The sequence below is a fragment of the Oryctolagus cuniculus genome, chromosome 3, assembly GCF_051225735.1.
Source record: "Oryctolagus cuniculus isolate XC-2025 breed Fujian yellow rabbit chromosome 3, ASM5122573v1, whole genome shotgun sequence".
NCBI classification, from domain to species: domain Eukaryota; kingdom Metazoa; phylum Chordata; class Mammalia; order Lagomorpha; family Leporidae; genus Oryctolagus; species Oryctolagus cuniculus.
This window is the reverse complement of record NC_142869.1, coordinates 84,816,026-84,837,500: the sequence shown is the minus strand read 5'-3', so window position 1 is coordinate 84,837,500 and position 21,475 is coordinate 84,816,026.

Sequence of the window (21,475 nt, the reverse complement as noted above, 5' to 3'; positions counted from 1 at the left end):
ATGTCCCAACTGCTTCATTTCTGATCCAGCTCCCTAATAATGCTCCTGGGAAGGCAGCAAAAGATGGTCCAAATGCTTGGGCCCCTGCACCCACATGGTAGACACAAAAGAAGCTCCTGGTCACTGGCTTCTGCTTGGCCAGCACTGGCCATTGTGATCATCTGAAGAGTGAACCAGCAGATGGAACGCCTCTCTCTTTCTCTCAGTAACTTTTTCAAATACATTTTAAAAAATTAAATAAAATTTTGTTATTTAGTTGATGGAATTTCAATTTCATCTTTAACTACATATTTTTAAAGAATAGATGCCTCAATACAATTCACCCTTCTCCAGTCTTGAGGATGTGTTTGCCCACCGAGTATCCCTAATAGAATTGAGCCTGAGTCTATGGAGACTCAGAAAGACTGCCATTGGACTTCCCACAGAGATTTTCCTAGCTGGACACTACAATTAATGATTAATGGTGTTTATGAGCTCTTCATAACAGGATTTATTAAATGGTATTTCATTATTTTATATATTTTTGTTGAAAAATATTATCTATCATGGCTTTGGAAAAAATACTGTTTTATATAGTGCCGGAATTTTCTTTTATAAATTATGTATGATCTGAAACACTGTGCATTGGTTTCATTGCCTGTGTACAATGCATGTCTAACAGTTTTATTTTGTCATTTAATGTCAACTTATTTTATTATTGATGATATAGCAATCCTAAGATATAAATATTCTTTAAATAACTCATCAACATCCCCCCCACACTTTGTTACTGGCTTTCTTGTCCTGAAGTGAAACTGACTGGAAACTTTACGCTCTTTTTATGATTCATATGCAGTGAAAATTGCTTCTCAGCGAAGCAAACAGATAGTCCAAGGGTCAGAAAACAGTTTTTATTTTTCCCTCCTTGTTATTAACTAACATATATTTTGCACCCAAGTCAAAATGCCTCAACTGCCTGACATATATTTTCACTTTTCCACTTGATTGCTCAAAACTAGCTAGGTAGAATTTTACCTGTTTGTTATTTTCCTTGCTACAATTACACACATACACTTAGACTTTAGCAAAGATCTGATCATCCCCATTCTATAAACTCTAAAGAGAATGTAGAATTATCTAATCATTAAAAGCAGATGTTTAACATGCTGTGGAAGAGGTAGTTCTTGGGCCACATTTTGGAGTTGGAGTGGTCAAAGTCATAGAATCAGTGTTTCTTTTATTCTTACTTCTACACATCATAGCTCCTATACTTGTTTTATTTTAGATGATTTATATAGATTTTCAAACACAAGAGGTTTCATTCTGATCCTTCTAGTGAACATTATGAAAGGATCGTAAACAGGCATGCTACCCAAGAAGACAGCATCTAAGTTGATTGTCTAACAAAGAGGTACAGGCAGATGAAGGCCCAAGTGGAACCTAAGGAAAATTCCTAAGGATAGGAGAGTTTATTGTTGCCACATTTTGTCAAGTCTTTGTCTTCCTACTATATGTATTTTTTTACACACAGACATATATACGCAAGCATATGTTATATGTGTACGTATCTTTGTTCTTACTACATATATACCATACACACGTATGATCAGAAACACTGATATAGTACATGGATGTGTATAAATAGTGTATATACATATATACAAGTATACACATATGTATATGTCATATATTGGTATAGTATAGGATATATATATATATACATGTATTCATGGATGGTCTTATACATGTGTGTACAAATAGTAAATATATAAACACTTATAGTATGTTTTTTATGTAGTAAGAAAATATATACCAAGAATATTTATACAATAGAATGCATATATGAATATATAGTAAGCTAAAGACTTCTATTCATAATATGTATCAATAGTATTTTGATTGAAAAATAATAATTTTATGTATGCATTTATGGGATACAGTGTGATGTTTTAATATATGTATACAAGGTGGTATCATCTTGATAATTAGTGCATTCATCATCTCACCTATCATCTTTTATGGAATCACTTAAGTATCAATGCACATGTCTTGAAGAATGGGTTTAAAATCTTCAAGTCAATTCTCTGCAGGATCACAGGATCCTGTAGAATTTGTTTTTCATAATAAGTGTTTCTTAAAGGAAGTACTTTATTGACAGGTATTTCTATAAGGATAGGAATACATCCCTCTCTAATGATAGTATAGTTAATATTGCTTAAATGAAATCCTACCAGTTTTAAAATGATAGGGGTGGTAACCAAGGTGCCACTTGCAACTTCTGTTGGAATTCTTATCAGGTAAATACAATAATGTTACACATGTTTATACTGCACTTCTAAATGTCTGAATTAAACCTTTTTTGTCTTCCTAAACAATCATGAAATATTTTATAAAACCAAGCAGCTGTACATGGACATATCTTTGTGCAGATCTCCCAAATTAGGAGAGGGCAGCAATAAGCAAAAGGCTTTGCCAAAAAGGCAAGCATCTCTCTCAGTGCGTGTGACAGTGATAAGCATAAAGAAAGGAGAGGGCACAGCCAGAGGAAACTCCTGGACTCCTGAAAGCCCAGAACACTTGACTGAACTCGCATTCCCAAACAACAAGCCTCTCCATGGCACACCCCAGGCGACGCTGAGAGGGCTGTATAATCCACCTTCAAAAGGTCTTGGCTTTTATTTGGCTCAAAATGGAAAAGAACATTTACCCTTTACCATGGTGCAACCTTTCTTTTTGAGGGGAAATAAAAGATGGTGATTTGTGTCAGAATTAGCACCTTTCCTGAGAGAATTAGCATCAGTACTTCCTTGAGGTTATTCTAGAACCTTAGACTCTAAAATTAGGCCCTTATAGATTGCTAAATGATTCATTATTACATTCAAAATGAGATTTTAAAAACTGACTGAGGACATCAGAAGATTAAAACATTAGGCTTTGCTATAAATCCTTCACAGACACAAAGAAACATCACAGAAACCTAGCAATATGCTCTACAGTGCTGGCTATATTTATTATTACTTTTTGGTTTCTTTCTACTTTTTTTTAAAGATGTATTTATTTATTTGAAAGTCAGAGTTACACAGAGAGGTGAGGCAGACAGAGAGAGAGAGAGAGAGAAAGGTCCTCCATCCGATGGTTCATTCCCCAAATGGCCACAATGGCCAGAGCTGTGCTGATCCGAAGCCAGGAGCCAGGAGCTTCTTCCAGGTCTCCCAAGAGGGTGCAGGGGCCCAAGGACTTGGGCCATCTTCTACTGCTTTACCAGACCATAGCAGAGAGCTATATCGGAAGTGGAGCAGCAGAATCTTGAACAGGCACCCATAAGGGATGCCGACGCTTCAGGCCATGGTGTTAACCTGCTGTGCCATAGCACCGGTCCCGCTTTCGATTTCAAAAAGAATAAAAGTGCAGGTCAGCAAATTCAAAATACTTGGCAAAAAAAATGAAATATTATCAAATTGACTTCACAGAACTCCATTTGTGTATTCTTTCATTTCCACATATAATAAGCATTAATTGAGTGTTGAATATTTATCAATCCTTGAGCTATATCCAAGAGATACAAAGTCCCTCCCCCTGAGAACCAACAGTTTAGTTAGGAAGACAAACTTAATAATAGGCAATTAAAATATAAGATTATAATTGCTCAGAGAGATGGATACTTTGTGAATGATTTCAGTTGGTGTCAGATCTCAGGAGTAAAGGGATTATATAAGAGTGATGAAATCTTAGTTCTCATGTTGATTCTGCTAGTAACTAATTATGTAACATACAGTTCTCCTTTGTGGGACTCTGACTTTACATCTGTAAAATTAGAGAATTAACCAGGCCTGAATTGCAGCACTGTCAGATAAGTGTCCACTGGCTCACTGGCAATGCATAGCACAGTGCCAGTTTGAGCCCCAGCAGCTCTGCCTCCCAAACACATCCGTGCTACTGCACCTTGGAAGGCAGCAGATTGCCCAGTGCTTGGGCCCTGCCTCCCATGGGGAAGACCCAGACGGTGTTCCTGTTTCCTACATTCTCTCTGATCCAGATTTGGCTGTTGTGGTCATTTGGGGAGTGAATCAGCAGCTGGAACATTTCTCACTCTCTCCCTGCCCCACCTTCTCTGATGCTCTGCCTTTCAAATAAATAACCCTTACCAGAAATAAAGGAAGTTACTCAGATGCTCTCAACATTCTTTTTTTTTTTTAATTTATTTATTTATTTGAAAGTCAATGTTACACAGAAAGAGAAGGAGAGGCAGAGAGAGGGAAGTCTTCCATCCATTGGTTCACTCTTCAATTGGCCACAATGGCCAGAGCTGCACCAATCTGAAGCCAGGAGCCAGGAGCCAGGAGCCAGGAGTTTCTCTGGCTCTTCCCGAATGGGTTCAGGTGTTCAAGGACTTGGGCTATCTCTACTGTTTCCCCAAGCCATAGCAGAGAGCTGGATTGGAAGTGGAGTGGCTGAGATTTGAACTGGTGCCCATATGGGATGCCAGCACTGTAGGCAGAGGCTTTACCTACCAATGCCACAGTGCCAGCCCAACATTCTTATCTCACAGGAATCTCTCTGTTAATTCTCCATATGTATGGTAGTTTTTAGTACTTTATAACATTGTCTATTTACCCTTGAATGGGCCCATTCCATCAAAGAAGGCCACCAATATGTTCTTTTGCCATTCTCTATGTTCTATTGATTACCTCATTTGCTCCTCAGTGTAGTAAAGGAAATATATCACTTTGTAACTATTAGGTAGTCATCAATATGCCCAAGACACAAGCAAGGGATTTTTTTCAAGAGAAAGATGCTAAAATTTACCTTCATTCTTATAAAATTCTCCAAGCCTGCAAGGATAATCTTGACTTTGACAATATATTTTCTTATAACTCTGCTGAATCAGATTGATCTGCCATTAAGAAAGAATGGCTGTATATCAGTGGTGGTTCCACCTGTGACAAGAGATAACAACTATTACCTGATTCCTGGGGGAAATGTGGAAATAATTCCAGGACATCCTTTTCATCTACCTACCATGAAAGTACAAATTTCCACCCTACGTTATCTAGTCTATGGGAAAGTAAATGTCTCTGCTGGGGATGAGTGGAAGCAGATGATGGAATCAATTCAGTAGACACATCTACGTCTATTTTAAACCATCCACATTTGGTTACAGTTTTTTGAGCCCCTAGAACAATAAGTATTAAAGACTTTTAGGCAGAGATAGATTTCTATACAGTGACCTATATGAAAAGATTTGGTGACTTCAGTTTTTCCTGTTAGTCCATTTTACTCAATCTCTGTTCCATACTCAACCTCAATGAATGGCATCTAAGCTATTCTTAGGAGAAAAGCCAGGAAACTGTGGCACTTGTAACTTTGCTCTGGGACATAAAATAAAGCATATTATGGGCTATAAGAGATGATCATTTTTGTTAGTACTGAAAATAATAGAAATCTGAAAAATTGGTGTTGTAGTATTACAATATCAACATCTAGCAGATCAATGAAAGGGAGCTCAGTGTCTAATAAAATGTTGGTGCCCTAAGGATATCTCCAGAAGACAGCAGTTCCACAGCAGCTGTGTTTTGAAAGGTATACGCATAAGGCTAGTGGGAATTGATGGGCATACGTATCATTATTACTGTGAAATGCAGTGTTACAGTGAGTTTGGAGACCATCTAGTTTCTAAGAAATACTTCTGGATGAGGACTGCACAGTGCAGGATGTTTAGGTACTACTTGAGACAAGAGCAGGAGCTGGTGTTATTTGGCTTAAGCATAGACTGTTAAATTTTTTTAAGATTGATTTATTTGAAAGGTAGAGCTACAGAGAGAGAGAAGATATAGTGAGAGAGCAATCTTCCATCTGCTTGTTCATTCCCCAAATGGCCCAACAGCCAAGGCTGAGCCAGGCCAAAGCTAGGAGCCTGGAAATTCTTCTGGGTCTCTGACATGGATGCAGGAGCCCAAGCACTTGGGCCATCTTCTGCTGCTTTCACAAGAGCATTAGCAGAGAGCTGGTTTGGAAGTGGAGCAGTGTGGACTCGAACCACCACCCAAAGGGGATGCCCGCATTGCAGGTGGAGGCTCAACTTGATATGCCACAACACCAGCCCCTGTTGTTAAATTTTAAAAAGAATATTCTAATCTCTTATACTATAATTTTCCTTTAATTCATCCATTTATTCAACAATTATCTCCCAATAACTCACAGGCTTGGGATAAACTGGTGTGAGTAAAACCAATATGATTTCTGTGCTTAGGGAGTTAATGGTCCAATTAAATTAGTATACAGATATTAAACAAACACATGCATGAGTTAACATGCTAAAATATGACAGATACTACAAAGGAAAATAGAGATCTAGAAAACAATAAAAGGGCATTGAGATATAATTTTGTTCAGTTAGTTAAGTAAGGTTTTCTGAGGAGATGATGTTGAAGGGAGAATTGAAAAAACAGGGTAAGTTGTGGTCGAAGACACAGCGGTAGGAAAAGGGCTGGCCTGTGTGCTTTGGAACTGAAGTCAGAATAACAGCAGGGATTACTGTCACATTTTAGCAATTGGTTCTCAACATGAGTAGATAGAACTTTCACTTATTGCCCTTCTTAATTTCCTCCCAAGTCACAAAGTGAGAAGATGCTTATAGGGAAAAAAGATGGATGATACACCAAAGTACTCAGTAGATCCAACTTCCTATTAAAAATTTGTGCTGAAAACAAAAGACAAGAGCATATGTCATGAACTGGGAGTTGGTATGGTGAGAGAAGAAAAGTAAAAACATGGTATGGCAAGATGAAACCATGATATTATTGTGCTCTTAAATATCATAAATAAAGAAATATTGGTATAATGCATGGAAGATAAACTTCAAGATGTAATTGGTAGAGTTTAAAACAGAAGTTCTCTCTTTAAATCTTTTCAAAAGACAAAAGCAAACAAAATATGGTCCAAATATCAAGAGAGGAAACATAGAAAATGGCAAGCAAGCTCAGAAAATAGAATCTATAAAACAAGATGCCAGAAGTAAGACCAAACATATCAGTTATGACAATGTATGTAAATGTGTTAACTCCCTAATTAAAAGGCAAAGACTCTTAGACTGAAGTAGAAAACAAGATTCAACAATATGCTGTTTACAAGAGATAGACTTGAAAACAAAATGACTTGTAAAGGTTATAAATAAAGGCTAGGAAAAATATGTCCTTAAAATACAAATAAAAAGACAACAGAATGGACATTGTTCATAACAGTCAAAGTAAAATTCAAGATAAAAACTATTAATAAGGCAAAAAGGATTATATTGCTTGTATAAAATAGCAATTTAAATGAAGTTATATTCACTATCAAATATGTATGCTCCATCTCACAAAGAATCAAAATACAAAAGACAAAACATAATTTTAACTGAGTCAATATCATAGTACAAGATCTTGATTTATCACATCCATCCATACTTAATCAATTCAATAAAAATGAATAAGGACCCAGAATATTATATATTTATATATATTAAAATTCATACCTTCCAGGAAGAAAATACACTAGTACATTTTTAATATAGTAGTACTTAAGGATGGGAAGAAAGTGGAAATAAATTCCCCAAAGCAGGATTTGTTCAAATATGCTTTGAAAACATAAAAACATAATTCAAAAGCATAAATAATAAAATTTGAAAGAAGTACTCCAACAATATAAGCAGTTTAAAAAATCACACCTAAGTAAATACTAAGTCAAAGAATGAGTAAAAATTAGTACAATAGAATAGAAAGCAACATAAATCATAAAACCAATAATGTTTATTGAGTAGTTAATTCCATGCCATAGCTCATTTGACTCTCACAACAGACACATGATGTATGAAGAATGAAGAGTAGGCAGACCTAAGGAAATGTAGAGATAAAGAATCCCAAGCAGAGGAAACAAACTGAGCAAAGGAGCTGGACTAGAAATTGAAGACATTTATGGGAAGAACAAATAGGTCATGTTACCTGTAGGACTGTGGATGAATGTGCAAAACAGATGGAGCCAGGATCTGAGGAGAGAGCATGGAGGTTGGATTTTTTCCTTATGAAATAGTGAGTCATTTCTGGGTTTTGAACATGAAAATTATGTCATCATCACTGTGTTTGAGGAAAATTATTCTAGTGGCAATTTATTAGAAAGATAGGTCAAATAAATCACTAAATGAGAAAAATTCATCAAAGACTTAAGATCCTAAATTAAGTCACAAGGACGGGATCAGTAGAGGTAAAGGTAGAAATAAAGAAGATAGATGTGGGGCAGGTACTGGAGCTTGGTAGGGTACAGCTCTACCTGCAATGCTGGCATCCCATATAGGTGCCAGTTCATGTCCCAGCTTCTCTTCTTCTGATCCAGCTCTCTATTATGATCTGAGGAAGCAGTAAAAGATGGCCCAAGTAGTTGGGCCCCTGCACCATTATGGGAGACCCAGAAGAGTCTCCTGGCTCTTGGTATCAGATGAGTTCAGCTCTGACTCTTGGGGCCATTTAGGGGAGAGAATCAGCTGATGGAAGACCTTTCTCTGTTTCTCTCTCTCTCTCTCTCTCTCTCTATATATATATATACACACACACACACCTCACAAACAATAAATTAAAAAATTTAAAAAGAAGACATATGTAAAAAACACTAATGCAAGAATACTGCTAGAATTTGTATACATAGAATAATAATATTGGAACTGGAAATATCCTTGGAACTTAATTGATGTGTAAGGAAATTAAATGAGTTGTTCAATGGTCCTAGGAGCTGTTAATTAGTGCAGCTAAAACCAAGATTAGTTTGAGAGTTCCTTGCTCATTCATTCTTCTCTACTAACTTGGTATAGGGAGTGAAGAAAGGTAGAATTTGGAAATATCTGGAATTTTTGAACCCAGAGCAGAGTGGCGACAAAATAGGGAACTCAGGATCTACCAGAGAGTTGAAAATTCATGACTGGGCCTTAAGAATCAAAGCATAATTATTGATTTAAGGTCACATGTATAGCTATTATTTGAAGACTATGTGAATATTGGTAAAGACTAGGTGGAGGAAGGGCAGACAAAACAAAGGACTGAGGAAACATAAGAAAGTATATTAGTATAGGAGCATGTTGCTTATGAGACTGGAGGAAAACCAAAAACTAGAAAAGGGTATTGGTGAAGTGTCAGTGGTATGGAAGTGGCAATGAGACTTTGCTTGCAATCTTTCAGGGTTGTTGTAGAAAGGTTTTGTCTATTGAAAGAATGGTTGATGTGTGTGATAGCAGAGATCTTTCCAATTCAGAGATGATGATCAATTGTTGTAGCAAAACATGAGATTAATTTGATTCAAATTTGATTTTGACATTATATTTTATTACATAGCTTTACTATTGGACTTCTTATTTCAGAAATGCAGATTTCATAAGCAGAAACTTCTAAAACTTAGTAGAATGCTAGAACTGCAAGTTCTTTTGGTGTTTTATTATAGGAATAAGAATCAAGTGCAACACACACACACCTCTCAGATTCCCTTTGATTATCCTCTACATGGTTTTCTACATTGTGGTGACCTGCTTACATATTTACATAACCTCCATGAGCAACTTGTGACATTTACTTTATGGGTGACACAATCACTTGAAAAGAATGCTCTCAGAAAAATAAATACATGATTGTTTAAAGTGCATACCATCTCCTCACTGCATATTAAAGGGTCAGGTATACAACTTATGCAAATAAATGTAAATGATTAACAGAATCTACCAGCCAAATATTTGTAAAGAATGAGAGGTCAAAGGTCTATTCAAAATTATTTCTTTATACAGCAACAAAAATAGAGATACATGCAATTTTGCGTCAAGGCACCAACATAATTAGAATGCAAAGAAAAGAAATTCATCATTTTCTTTACTCTGGATTCCCAGAACACCTTTCTACTAGAGGATTTATTGCATTATAGAATTTGTTGTTCGTACAATCTGAAGAAAACCAAAACCTCACCAAAGTTTGAGTTCATGCAGGGTCATATAATGAGATACAAAACATATTTCTTTGAGATCCCTTTCATAGTCTCCAAACATAGAGCCTTTGCCTTCTCGTGTTTATGGTGTCTCTCTCCCTCTAGAATGTCCCTGGGAATCACCATGGCAGAAGATATCCCTCCTAGCAGGAGCTCTGACCAGGAGTTCCTAAACTCCAGGGCAGTTCCATTTCCAACTTTTGGCTGACAGAGATGCCAGGGCTCTTCATAAGCTGACTTCTGCTGAATTCCTGGCTTTCCACATTGAAAACCAATGCATTAGTCTGGCCTGGTGGGCCACCTTAATGGCAGATTACTGTGTGAAGTAGCCATTAATTGGCCTGCCACCTATCTTTACATTGCTTCTGCTGCCTAGTTTTCTCTTCCTCCCGGTTTTTGTTAAAGTAGAACAGAGGAAACTTTTAAGAGGATGCAAATCAAAGGGGAGCTCAGTTCCATCTCTAGTCTTTGGTGGCCTAAACTAGAAATCTATAGTCACAGGCATGTTCAGATAGTGATTTTTCTGTGAGGTAGACAATTCTCATGAGAAAAGCTATGTTCTTACTTTAACATCAAACATGATGGCCACCTTATCTATAAAATTTGAAGTCATTAGTAAAACTTTCTCTCCCTTCATTTGGTTTGAAACGGAGGTTTTGCCTGTTTATTGTGCCCTTGGTAAAGTAAATCTAGCTGTGAAATCATAATTTAAGCTCTCATTTTGGCTATGCTATTATTACAGAAAACTGTTAGCCATCCTTTTTATAAGGTCTAAAGATCGAACTGCACATCCTGGAGAGTCCTTCAGTATGGAGTCAGTTTCCCATCTTGCCAATTCTAGTCCCGGTTGCTCCTCTTCCAGTCCAGCTCTTTGCTGTGGCCTGGGAAGGCAGTGGAGGACTGCCCAAGTGCTTGGGCGCCTGCTCCCACGTGGGAGACCAGGAAGAAGCACCTGGATCATGGCTTCGGATCGGCGTAGCTCCAGCCGTAGTGGCCATTTAGGGGGTGAATCAACAGAAGGAAGACCTTTCTCTCTTCTCTCTCTCTCACTGTCTAACTCTACCTGTCAAATAAATAAATTTAAAAAGAGAGAGAGAGAGAATAGAGAGGGGGATGGCGCTGTGGCATAGTGGATAAAGCTGCCGCCTGCAGTACCAGCATCCCAAATGGGTGCTGGTTCGAGTCCCGGCTGCTCCTCTTCCAATCCAGCTCTCTGCGATGGCCTGGGAGAGCCCTTGGGCCCCAGCACCCTTGTGGGAGACCCGGAAGAGGCTCCTGGATCCTGGCTTCGAATTGGCACAGCTCTGACCATTGCGGCCATCTGGGGAGTGAACCAGTGGATAAAGTACCTCTCTCTCTGCCTCTCCTTCTTTCTCTGCATAACTCTGACTTTCAAATAAATAAATAAATAAATCTTTTTTAAAAAGAGAGAGAATAGAGGGAACAACTTAGCCTACACAGATCGCCTACTGTTAATAACTTTTTTTTTTTTTCGACAGGCAGAGTGGACTGTGAGAGAGAGAGACAGAGAGAAAGATCTTCCTTTTGCCGTTGGTTCACCCTCCAATGGCCGCCGCAGCCGGCGCGCTGAGGCCAGCGCACCGCGCTGATCCGATGGCAGGAGCCAGGTGCTTCTCCTGGTCTCCCATGGGGTGCAGGGCCCAAGCACCTGGGCCATCCTCCACTGCACTCCCTGGCCACAGCAGAGAGCTGATCTGGAAGAGGGGCAACTGGGACAGAATCCGGCGCCCCAACCGGGACTAGAACCCGGTGTGCCGGCGCTGCAAGGCGGAGGATTAGCCTATTGAGCCACGGCGCCGGCTGTTAATAACTTAACATCAAATGAAAATTTAGCAAGAAATTTTAACTGTTAAATAAGAACTTATGAAAACATTTACCAGAAGGTCCAATGCCTTCTATAAATTTCAAGATAAGAATACACATATTTGGAAACATTGCTTAAATATCTAACACAAGGGTAACTTGTTTGACCAGCAAACCCAGTACAAACATGTCAGTGACTTAAATATTTTTACTTTCTTTCTACCAACAAATTTAAAACATCTGATACAGAGATTTATTTAGGTCACTTGAATCAAAAAAGTATCTTTGATTAATTTAGCAATTTAAATTCATGAGTGATCTTTTCTCTATAAGCCAATTAAAACAGCTCTAAATAAATTTCCTATGTAGACATACAACATATACACACATATGACATAAGAAAGAACAATAAAACAGTTTCAGTAACAGTTTCTTAAAATATAATTTTTTGATTACCATCAATCGACAAGAATACTTTCTACTCTTAGTAATCTGAATTAACCATACTTTTTTAAGTTGGAACCTATAGTGCTTTATTGGCTTTATCTGCTTACAGAACTGTCCCAAAGTATTGAACACAAAAGATATCAGGGATAAGAAGAAGCGCTTTAAATACAGAACCAACAGTGCTTTAACTTCATGAACAGTAAATTCGATTTTTAGTGTTTGGAGAACACAAAACTGTGGATGACAAAGGCTTCAAATGGCCATGTTTAAAATTATAAACTCATTAACCAATAAGAAGAGGCACTTGCTAAAAATTAAATAAAGACTCCTCCCACTTTCAAAGCCAATAACTGCAGGCAATGCCCTTTGCATGGCACATCGCTCAGACACCCTTGTGCCTTCCTGTTCTTGTTTAAGGATTCATGTAATTAGATGGTACCTGTCACGATCTAAGATTATCCACCCATCTCAAGTTCCTTAACCTTAGTCACATATGCAGAATCCCGTTCTCCAAATTAGGTGTTGCATTCCCAGATTCTGAGGACCAGGGCAGAGACATCTTTGGAGGACTTGACTCATGCACTGTGCTGGAACAGCAGGGATGCTCAGTGACAAGGGCCTTCCCCAGTATCTGCAGCATAAGATGGCACTACCTTCACATCTCCCTGTAACTGCCTTTCATGTTTCCCTATATTTGAAAACGAACTTGTATTCATATATATTTTTACTTAAAGGCCAGAATTGTGTGATGCCCTTCTCTGGCTTACTCTACAGTTCAGTATTTTCGGGTTTACTTTGGCTCCTTAGGCTCGGAAAAGACATTTTTATTCATCAATGTGTTCGAGATTGTGATCTTTAAGTGGAACTGTGCAAACAACCATGAAGTCCTAATATCATCCTGGAAATGCAAAAAGTTGATCTTTATTTTCAGACTTCAAATTGCTTATCAGACCCTATAAAAGACAAAGTAAAGACCATAAAAACAAGCGCATGGCATTGTTATCTATGGATGGAAAATCAGGAGAAAAGAGAATCACAACACAATTTTGTCAGCAAACATTACTCTGAAATTCATTTATGGACTCATTTTTGAGTGCTTACTTTCTTCTTCTTTCAATGCTAGTTCCTATTCCCTTACACAAACCATTAATTTAGAAATATAAATAAGGCTTTGGAAGCCATCCCTAAAGCATCAGAGAAAAACAGGAAATAATAAAGAAAATCAAAACTAAATCTGCTTTGATAATTACAATAGGCAAGTCATGAATTAAGCATGGTGGTGCTGCAAGCAAAAACATGGAATCACATTGGCACAGTCAGTTAGCTCATGGTACTTAAGGCATCAGCCCAGACTATTAATTCTAGGTTATACTTTTGTTACCAACCTGTGTGATTCTGTTTCTTATTAGGCTATTTGTGATCAGAAAATGCTCAGAGAAGGAATCTTTGTCTACAACTGTATTATGATAAAACGTTCCAAACTGATTTTTGTGTGAAACACTACTGTTTCCATGCCATGCAGGTGAATACTCCTCCTCTGAGAAATAAGGCAGAATGGAAACCCAGAGGTTCCTAAACTTATTTACTGAACCACAGCATTTTTTATCTTGATAAATAAAATGCATAGACAAAGAGCTATTGAATATGGCAGAAGGTAAGTTATCATTTGGACAAGGGAGGAATATGATGAACGTGAAGGTTATGACTGATTAACCTAGTAAATGTGTGGAATAGATAGGAAGGAAGAGACTGGATGAAAGGAGGCCAGATAGGAAAATGTTAAAGTTAATATATAAGGAATTGATTTAGGAGAAAAGCATAAAAATTAAGCATATGCTCATGACTCTAAAAGATTCACATCAATGGTGAGATATGTCCTTCTCTAAGTCAGATTTCACTCATCCTTCTCTTTTAAATGTGTCAATACTCACTGGGCACTAGGTCACCATCTAGAGCAGTGCATCTCTCTAAACCAAACAAGCAAACAAAAATGCCTTCCTAAAAGACCTTTACCTCACTCACGTAGAGTTAAACTAGTAGCAGTCTGTATTGAGAAGAACTTTGAAACTTGGAAAGGTGACCACCCAGGAGTCCTTTATCAATTACCAAAGTCAGCCAAGTCATTAAATGTAAGGTAGACAGTTGTAGCTGCCACAGCATATGTCTGATAGTCTTTTTATGGAAGTATTTTTCTTAATGAGATTAGAGCATCATGATAAGTCTTTAGCTCTGAACCTCAATGATACTATTTTAGCTGCATTACTTTAATAGACTTTGAAAGTGCCCAGAGAATTCTAGAGCTGACAGTGAAGGAAGTAGGGATTCGTGACAATTGGGGCAGAACATTTCTCTTCTCTTTTTCTATCTACATTCTCTCTCCTTCTGGTTGAAGAAAGCATCAATGCAGAATGCTTTCACATTTTTTCCTTTTCTTTGTGGTCTCTTTACAAACAGTATTTTGGTTTTCATGAAGCATTCCTGGAATGGATGACTATAATTAATCTCAGCCTGAAACAAGATGTTTAATATTTGCTATAAAATTAGAGTTGTGCTGCAGTGTTGGCTGGTTTTAGCCAAAGTAATTTTTAATTAAGTCTGCTATCGAAGCAAAGTTTGAAAACGAAGGGATTCCATAATCTACTGAGCACCAAAAAGGAAACCTGTTAAAGTGAAATGAACACTATGAGAAACGGTGACTTGATCAGCCCTCACCCTGACTGTTGATGAGCAGCTTAATATGTTATCCCTCTTAGTATTTTTTTTTGTTTGTTCTACTTAATACTTTTGGTTGAATACTGTAATCAATACACAATTCTTCTTAAGTGCTGAAACGTAACTGAAAAGTGATCGCTGTTAAATATAAGAGTGGGAATAAGAGAGGGAAGAGAAGTGCAATTCGGGACATGCTCAAGCTGACTTACCTCAAACGGTAGAGTTAGAAACATACCAGGGGATTCCAATTCAGTCCCATCAAGGTGGCATGTACCAATGCCATCTCACTAGTCCCAGTGATCAATTTCTGTTCACAATTGATCGTAATGATAGGACTAAGAACCAAAGGGATCACATAAACAAGAATAGTGTCTGCAAATACTAGCTTATAGAATCAAAAAGGGAGAGAACGATCCAACATGGGAAGTGAGATACACAGCAGACCCATAGAATGGCAGATGTCCTTATGGCCTCAGAATCAGCCCATAAGCCATGCGGATCCGGCTGAAAAGCCCATGAGAGTATTTCAGGCATGGAAAGCCAAGACACTCTGGGGAAAAAAAAAACCTAAATGAAAGATCTCCACGAGTGAGATCCCAGTGAAAAGAATGGGTCATCAAAGAAGGAGGTACCTTTCTCTGAAGGGAGGAGAGAACTTCCACTTTGACCATGGCCTTGTCTAAATATGATCAGAGTCAGTGAACTCAGGGGGCTTCCATAGCCTTGGCAGCTCATGACAAGAGCCTAAGGTGATTACTGACGCCATAAACAAGAGTGTCAATTTGTTAAGTCAACAACAGGAGTCACAGTGCACTTACTCCTCATGTAGGATCTTGTCCTTCGTGTGCTGTACATTGAGATTTAATGCTATAACTAGTACTCAAACAGTATTTTTCACTTTATGTTTCTGTGTGGGAGCAAACTGTTGAAATCTTTACTTAATGTATGCTCAACTGATCTTCTGTATATAAAGAGAATCAAAAATGAATCTTGATGTGAATGGAAGGGGAGAGGGAGTGGGAAAGGGGAGGGTTGCGGGTGGGAGGGACGTTATTGGGGGGAAGCCATTGTAATTCATAAGCTGTACTTTGGAAATTTATATTCATTAAATAAAAGTTAAAAAAAAGAAAAAAATACTTTGATATAAATATTGTTTTTCCCGAAAACATTTTATTTAAGGCATATGAACTTCATGGATTTCATAAATACAACTTTAGTAATATGGTGATTCTTCCCACCATACCCACACTCCCACCCACATTCCCATCCCTCTTCCTCCTCCCTCTCCTATTCCCATTCTTACTTTTTATTAAGATCTATTTTCATTAACTCTATACACATATGATTAACCTAACTAAGTATAGAGTTCAACAGATAGTATGAAAAAAAAAGCTGTCCCTCAACAGTCAAGACAAGGGCTGTACAAAGTCATTGCATTTCCAAGTATCAATTTCACTTCTATAGATTACCTTTTGTGTGCTCTATTAGTTATCATAGATCAGGGAGAACATATGTTATTTGACATTTTGGGACTGGCTTCTTTCATTAAATATGATATTTTCCAGTTTCATCAATTTTGTTGCAAATGACAAGATTCCATTCTTTTTTTTTCTACCACTGTGTAGTATTCCATGGTGTATATATCCAATACTTACTTTACCTAGTCTTCAGCTGATGGGCATTTGGGTTGATTCCATATCTTAGCTATTGTGAATTGAACTGCAATAAACATGGGAGTTCAGATAATTCTCTTGTATACTGATTTCATTTCCCTTGGGTAAATTCCCAGGAATGGGATGGGTGGGTCATATGGTAGATCTATATTCAGATTTCTGAGGTATCTTCATACAGTTTTCCACAGTGACTGTACCAGTTTATATTTCCACCAACAGTGGATTAGGATACCTTTTTCCCCACATCTTCACCAATATTTGTTGTTTGCTGATTTCTGTATGAGAGACATTTTAACTGGGTTGAAGGGAAATTTTATTGTGCTTTTTATTTTTTTCTATTTATTTTTTTGACAGGCAGAGTGGACAGTGAGAGAGAGAGACCAAGAGAAAGGTCTTCCTTTTCCGTTGGTTCACCCCACAATGGCCGCTGCGGTCTGCGCGCTGCGGCCAGTGCACCGCGCTGATCCGAAGCCAGGAGCCAGGTGCTTCTCCTGGTCGCCCATGCGGGTGCAGGGCCCAAGCAAGTGGGCCATCCTCCACTGCCCTCCTGGGCAATAGCAGAGAGCTGACCTGGAAGAGGAGCAATTGGGACAGAATCCGGCGCCCAGACCGGGACTGGAACTGGGGGTGCCGATGCCATAGGCAGAGGATTAGCCTATTGACCTATTGAGCCATGGTGCCGGCCTCATTGTGCTTTTGATTTGCATTTCTCTGATGGCCAGCGATCTTGAGTTTTATTTTCATGTGTCAGTTGGTCATCTGCGTTTCCTGTTTTGAAAAATGCCTGTTTAAGTCCTTTGCTCATTGTTTAACTAGGTTGTTTGTTTTGTTATTTTTGAGTTTCTTGAGCTCTTTATATATTCTGATTATTAATCCTTTATCAGTTGCATAGTTTGAAAATAATTTCTCCAATTCTGTTGGTTGCCTCTTTACTTTCCTGAGTATTAATTTTGCAATGCAAAGGCCTCTCAATTTGATGTAATCCCATTTGTCAATTTTGGCTTTGACTGCCAACGACTCTGGGGTTGTTTCCAAGAACTCGTGGCCTATGCAAATATCTTGCAAGGTTTCCCCAATGTTCTCTAATAATTTGATGGTATTGGGTCATAGATCTAGGTCTTTATTTCATGTTGAGTGGATTTTTGTGTAAGGTGTAAAGTAGGGGTCCTGCTTCATACTTCTGCACATGGAGATCCAGTTTTCCCAGCACCATTTGTTGAAGAGACTGTCCTTGCTCCAGGGATTGATTTTAGCTCCTTTGTCAAAGATAAGTTGGTTGTAGGTGTGTGGGTTGATTTCTGGCATTTCTATTCCATTCCATGGGTCAATCCTTCTGTTTTTGTACCATTGCCAGAGTGTTCTGATTATAGCAACCCTGAAGTATGACTTGAAATCTGGTATTTTGATACCTACTTTTTTATTTTTGCGTATAAGATTGATTGAGCTGTTCTAAGTCTCCTGTGTTTCCATATGAATTTCAGCATCATTTTTTCTATATTTGAGAAGAATGTCCATGGTATTTTGATTGATATCGCATTGAATCTATAAATTGCTTTCAGCAGTATGGATATTTTGATGATATTGATTTTTGCAATCAATGAATGTGGAAGATTTTTCCATTTTTTTATGTCTTCTTCTATTTCTTTCTTTAATGTTTTGTAATTCTCATCATAGAGATCTTTGATATCTTGGTTAAATATATCGCAAAGTTTTTAATTTTTTTGGTAGCTATTGTGAATGGTATTGATCTTAGAAGTTCTTTCTCAGCCATGGTATTATCTTTGTATACAAGGGCTATTGATTTTTATGAGTTGATTTTATATCCTGCCACTTTACCAAACTCTTCTATAAGTTCCAATTGTCTCTTCGTGGAGTCTTTTGGATCTCCTGTATAGAGAATCATGTCATCTGCAAATAGGGATAGCTTGACTTCATCCTTCCCAGTTTATATCTGTTTGATTTATTTTTCTTGCCTAATGGCTCTGGCTAAAACTTCCAGGATTATATTGAATAGCAATGGTGAGAGTGGGCATCCTTGTCTTGTGTTGGGTTGCAGTTGGAATGCTTCCAACTTTTCCCCATTCCATAAGATGCTGGCAGTTGGTTTGTCGTAAACAAGGCAATTTATGTCATTATGCTAAGTGAAATAAGCCAAACACATAAAGACAAATATCACATGTTTTCTCTTTTTTAAACTTTTTAAAAAGATTGTATTTATTTATTTGGGAGGTATAGTTACAGACAGAGAGAGGGAGAGAGAGAGAAAGGTCTTTCATCTGCTGGTTCACTTCCCAAATGGCCGCAATGGCTGAAGCTGGGCCTTTCTGAAGTCAGGAGCCTGGAGCTTACTGCTGGTCTCCCTTGTAGGTGCAGGGGCTAAAGCACTTGGGCCATCTTCCACTGCTTTCCCAGGCCATCAGTAGAGAGGGGATCAGAAGAGGATCAGCTGGGACATGAACTAGTGCTCATCTGAGATAGGCCTACTTACTCCACAGCACCAGCCCACACATGTGTTCTCTTACTCATGAAATATATAGTGAGAATATTTTTAAGAAAAAAGTACAACTCAAAAAATGGATTAAATTGATGACTGTAGAGGGGAGTTACCACTGCAATACACTGGGTCTCCCACTTATATTAATTTGTTCTCTCCATTTCCAATAATCCATTGGTACATCTCACATGATTTAGCCTTTTTGTCAGAGCACAGTGATAAAATCAGAAGCTACTCTAATCATATGTAACAGAAAATTTAATGCAAGGAATATGTCACATAAATAATGGAGAAGTTGAAAATACCAGAAGGCAACCTAGAGATTAGCTCCACCTGAAACTTTCTGCTGGAGGGACGAAAGTAGGAGATAGTATAACAGCCTAAGAGCTGAGGTTCCCAAGTGGGAAATAAACCACAATGGGTTTGCCTGATGGAAGGTGAGGCCGTTATGATGGATGAGGAGAGGTAAAAACCACGGTCATAGTCCAGAAGCCATGGGGGAAAAGTGTCCAGTGCTGGGGTGCTACATGTGATATTTGTCTTTATGTGTTTGGCTTATTTCACTTAGCATAATGATCGCCAGTTCCATCTATTTTGTTGTAAATGTCAGGATTCTATTCTTTTGTATAGATGAGTAATATTCCATCATGTATACATTTCAGATTTTCTTTTCTTTTTTTTAAAAGATTTATTTATTTATTTATTTATTTGAAAGTCAGAATTACACAGAAAAAGGAGAGGCAGAGAGAGAGAGAGAGAGAGGTCTTCCATCCAATGGTTGACTCGCCAGTTGGCCGCAATGGCTGGAGTTGTGCAGATCCGAAGCCAGGAGCCAGGAGCTTCCCCTGGGTCTCTCATGTGCGTGCAGGGGTCCTTGGGCCCCTTGTCCTTGGGCCATCTTGTACTGCTTTCCCAGGCCACAGCAGAGGGCTGGATAGGAAGTGAAGTAGCCGGTATGAGACCCGGCTCCCATATGGGATGCCGGTGCTTCAGGCCAGGGCGTTAACCCACTGGGCCAGAGCGCCGGCACCTCAGATTTTCTTTATCCACTCAGACATTGATGGACATTAAGGTTGATTCCATGTCTTAGCTATTTTGAATTGAGCTGCTATAAACATGGCAGTATAGATATCTCTTTTATGTGCTGATTTCATTTCTTTTGGATATATTCTCAAAAGTGGGGTAGCTGGGTCATATGATTATTATAATGTTAGTTTTCTGAGGATTGTCTATACTGGTTTTCATGATGATTGTATCAATTTGCATTCTTACCAACAGTGCATTAAGGTACTTTTCTCCCACACTCTCACCAGCATTTTTAAGAATATTTTCAAGTGTACATGGTGGGACTGAAAGTGATGGTCCAAAGTATAGAAAATTTTCTACATGGTGCAAAATGAAAGGAATTACAGCTATAGCTATATGAATCTTAACTACTGAGAGTATGGTCACATGAAGAAGAAGAAGATCATTTTACATTGTTTCATGGTAAGCAATGAGGAAGGTCAGATTGTGATTAAAAGCAAAAGAATAATCTTCCAGTTAACAAGAGTGAAAAGATTGCCTTGTGATGTTTGCTTGTAAGTCACTGGAAATGACAAAAGACTTCAGGTTCATTCCCAAGGGACTCCCTCTCGTACAGGTGTGAAGGTAGAATGGGTGATATATATAACGTCTTCCAAATTGAGAAATTCGTAGTTTACCCGGGCCTCTATAACCAGACAAGCCGTAATAGCAGAATAAGAACAAAGTATACCTGAATCAGGAAGATCTAAAATTTCCTCAGTTTAAGTGTTTATTTAAGCCAGTAAAATTCTTTCCAAAGCACCTGACAGTTAGAAATTTACACTTGCAAGAAAACAAGGATACGGCTTTTTTAATATCATGTTCCTCTGTCAATTTGTGATACATTATATAGGTGGAAAGTACCAAGCAGGCTGCTGTTTCAATAGAAATGATACTTGCCCATCTGGGTAGATCCATATCACAAAAGTTCTCTGATAAGCATATTTTGATGTAAAACATAAATCTTGTTTTACTTCTACGAATTTTTTTCACCTCACTTTCTTCCTGATTTTATCCCAAGTATTCTGAAAATGTCCCAATTTTGACATCAATCCAATTGCTGAGAACTCTAGCATAAAATGAGGAAAGACACATGAAAAGAACAGTATTAACCATGTAAGTACATTCATGCCACATTTATAAGTCAACCAGATAAAACTTGCTTACATACCCAAGATCTGTAATCTTACTTGTATCACAATCTATCTGATGAAAGAAATCATTTAGAAGTCTATCCTGGTCAAATTCTACATATATGTATACATATATATTCATTTCATAATAACTA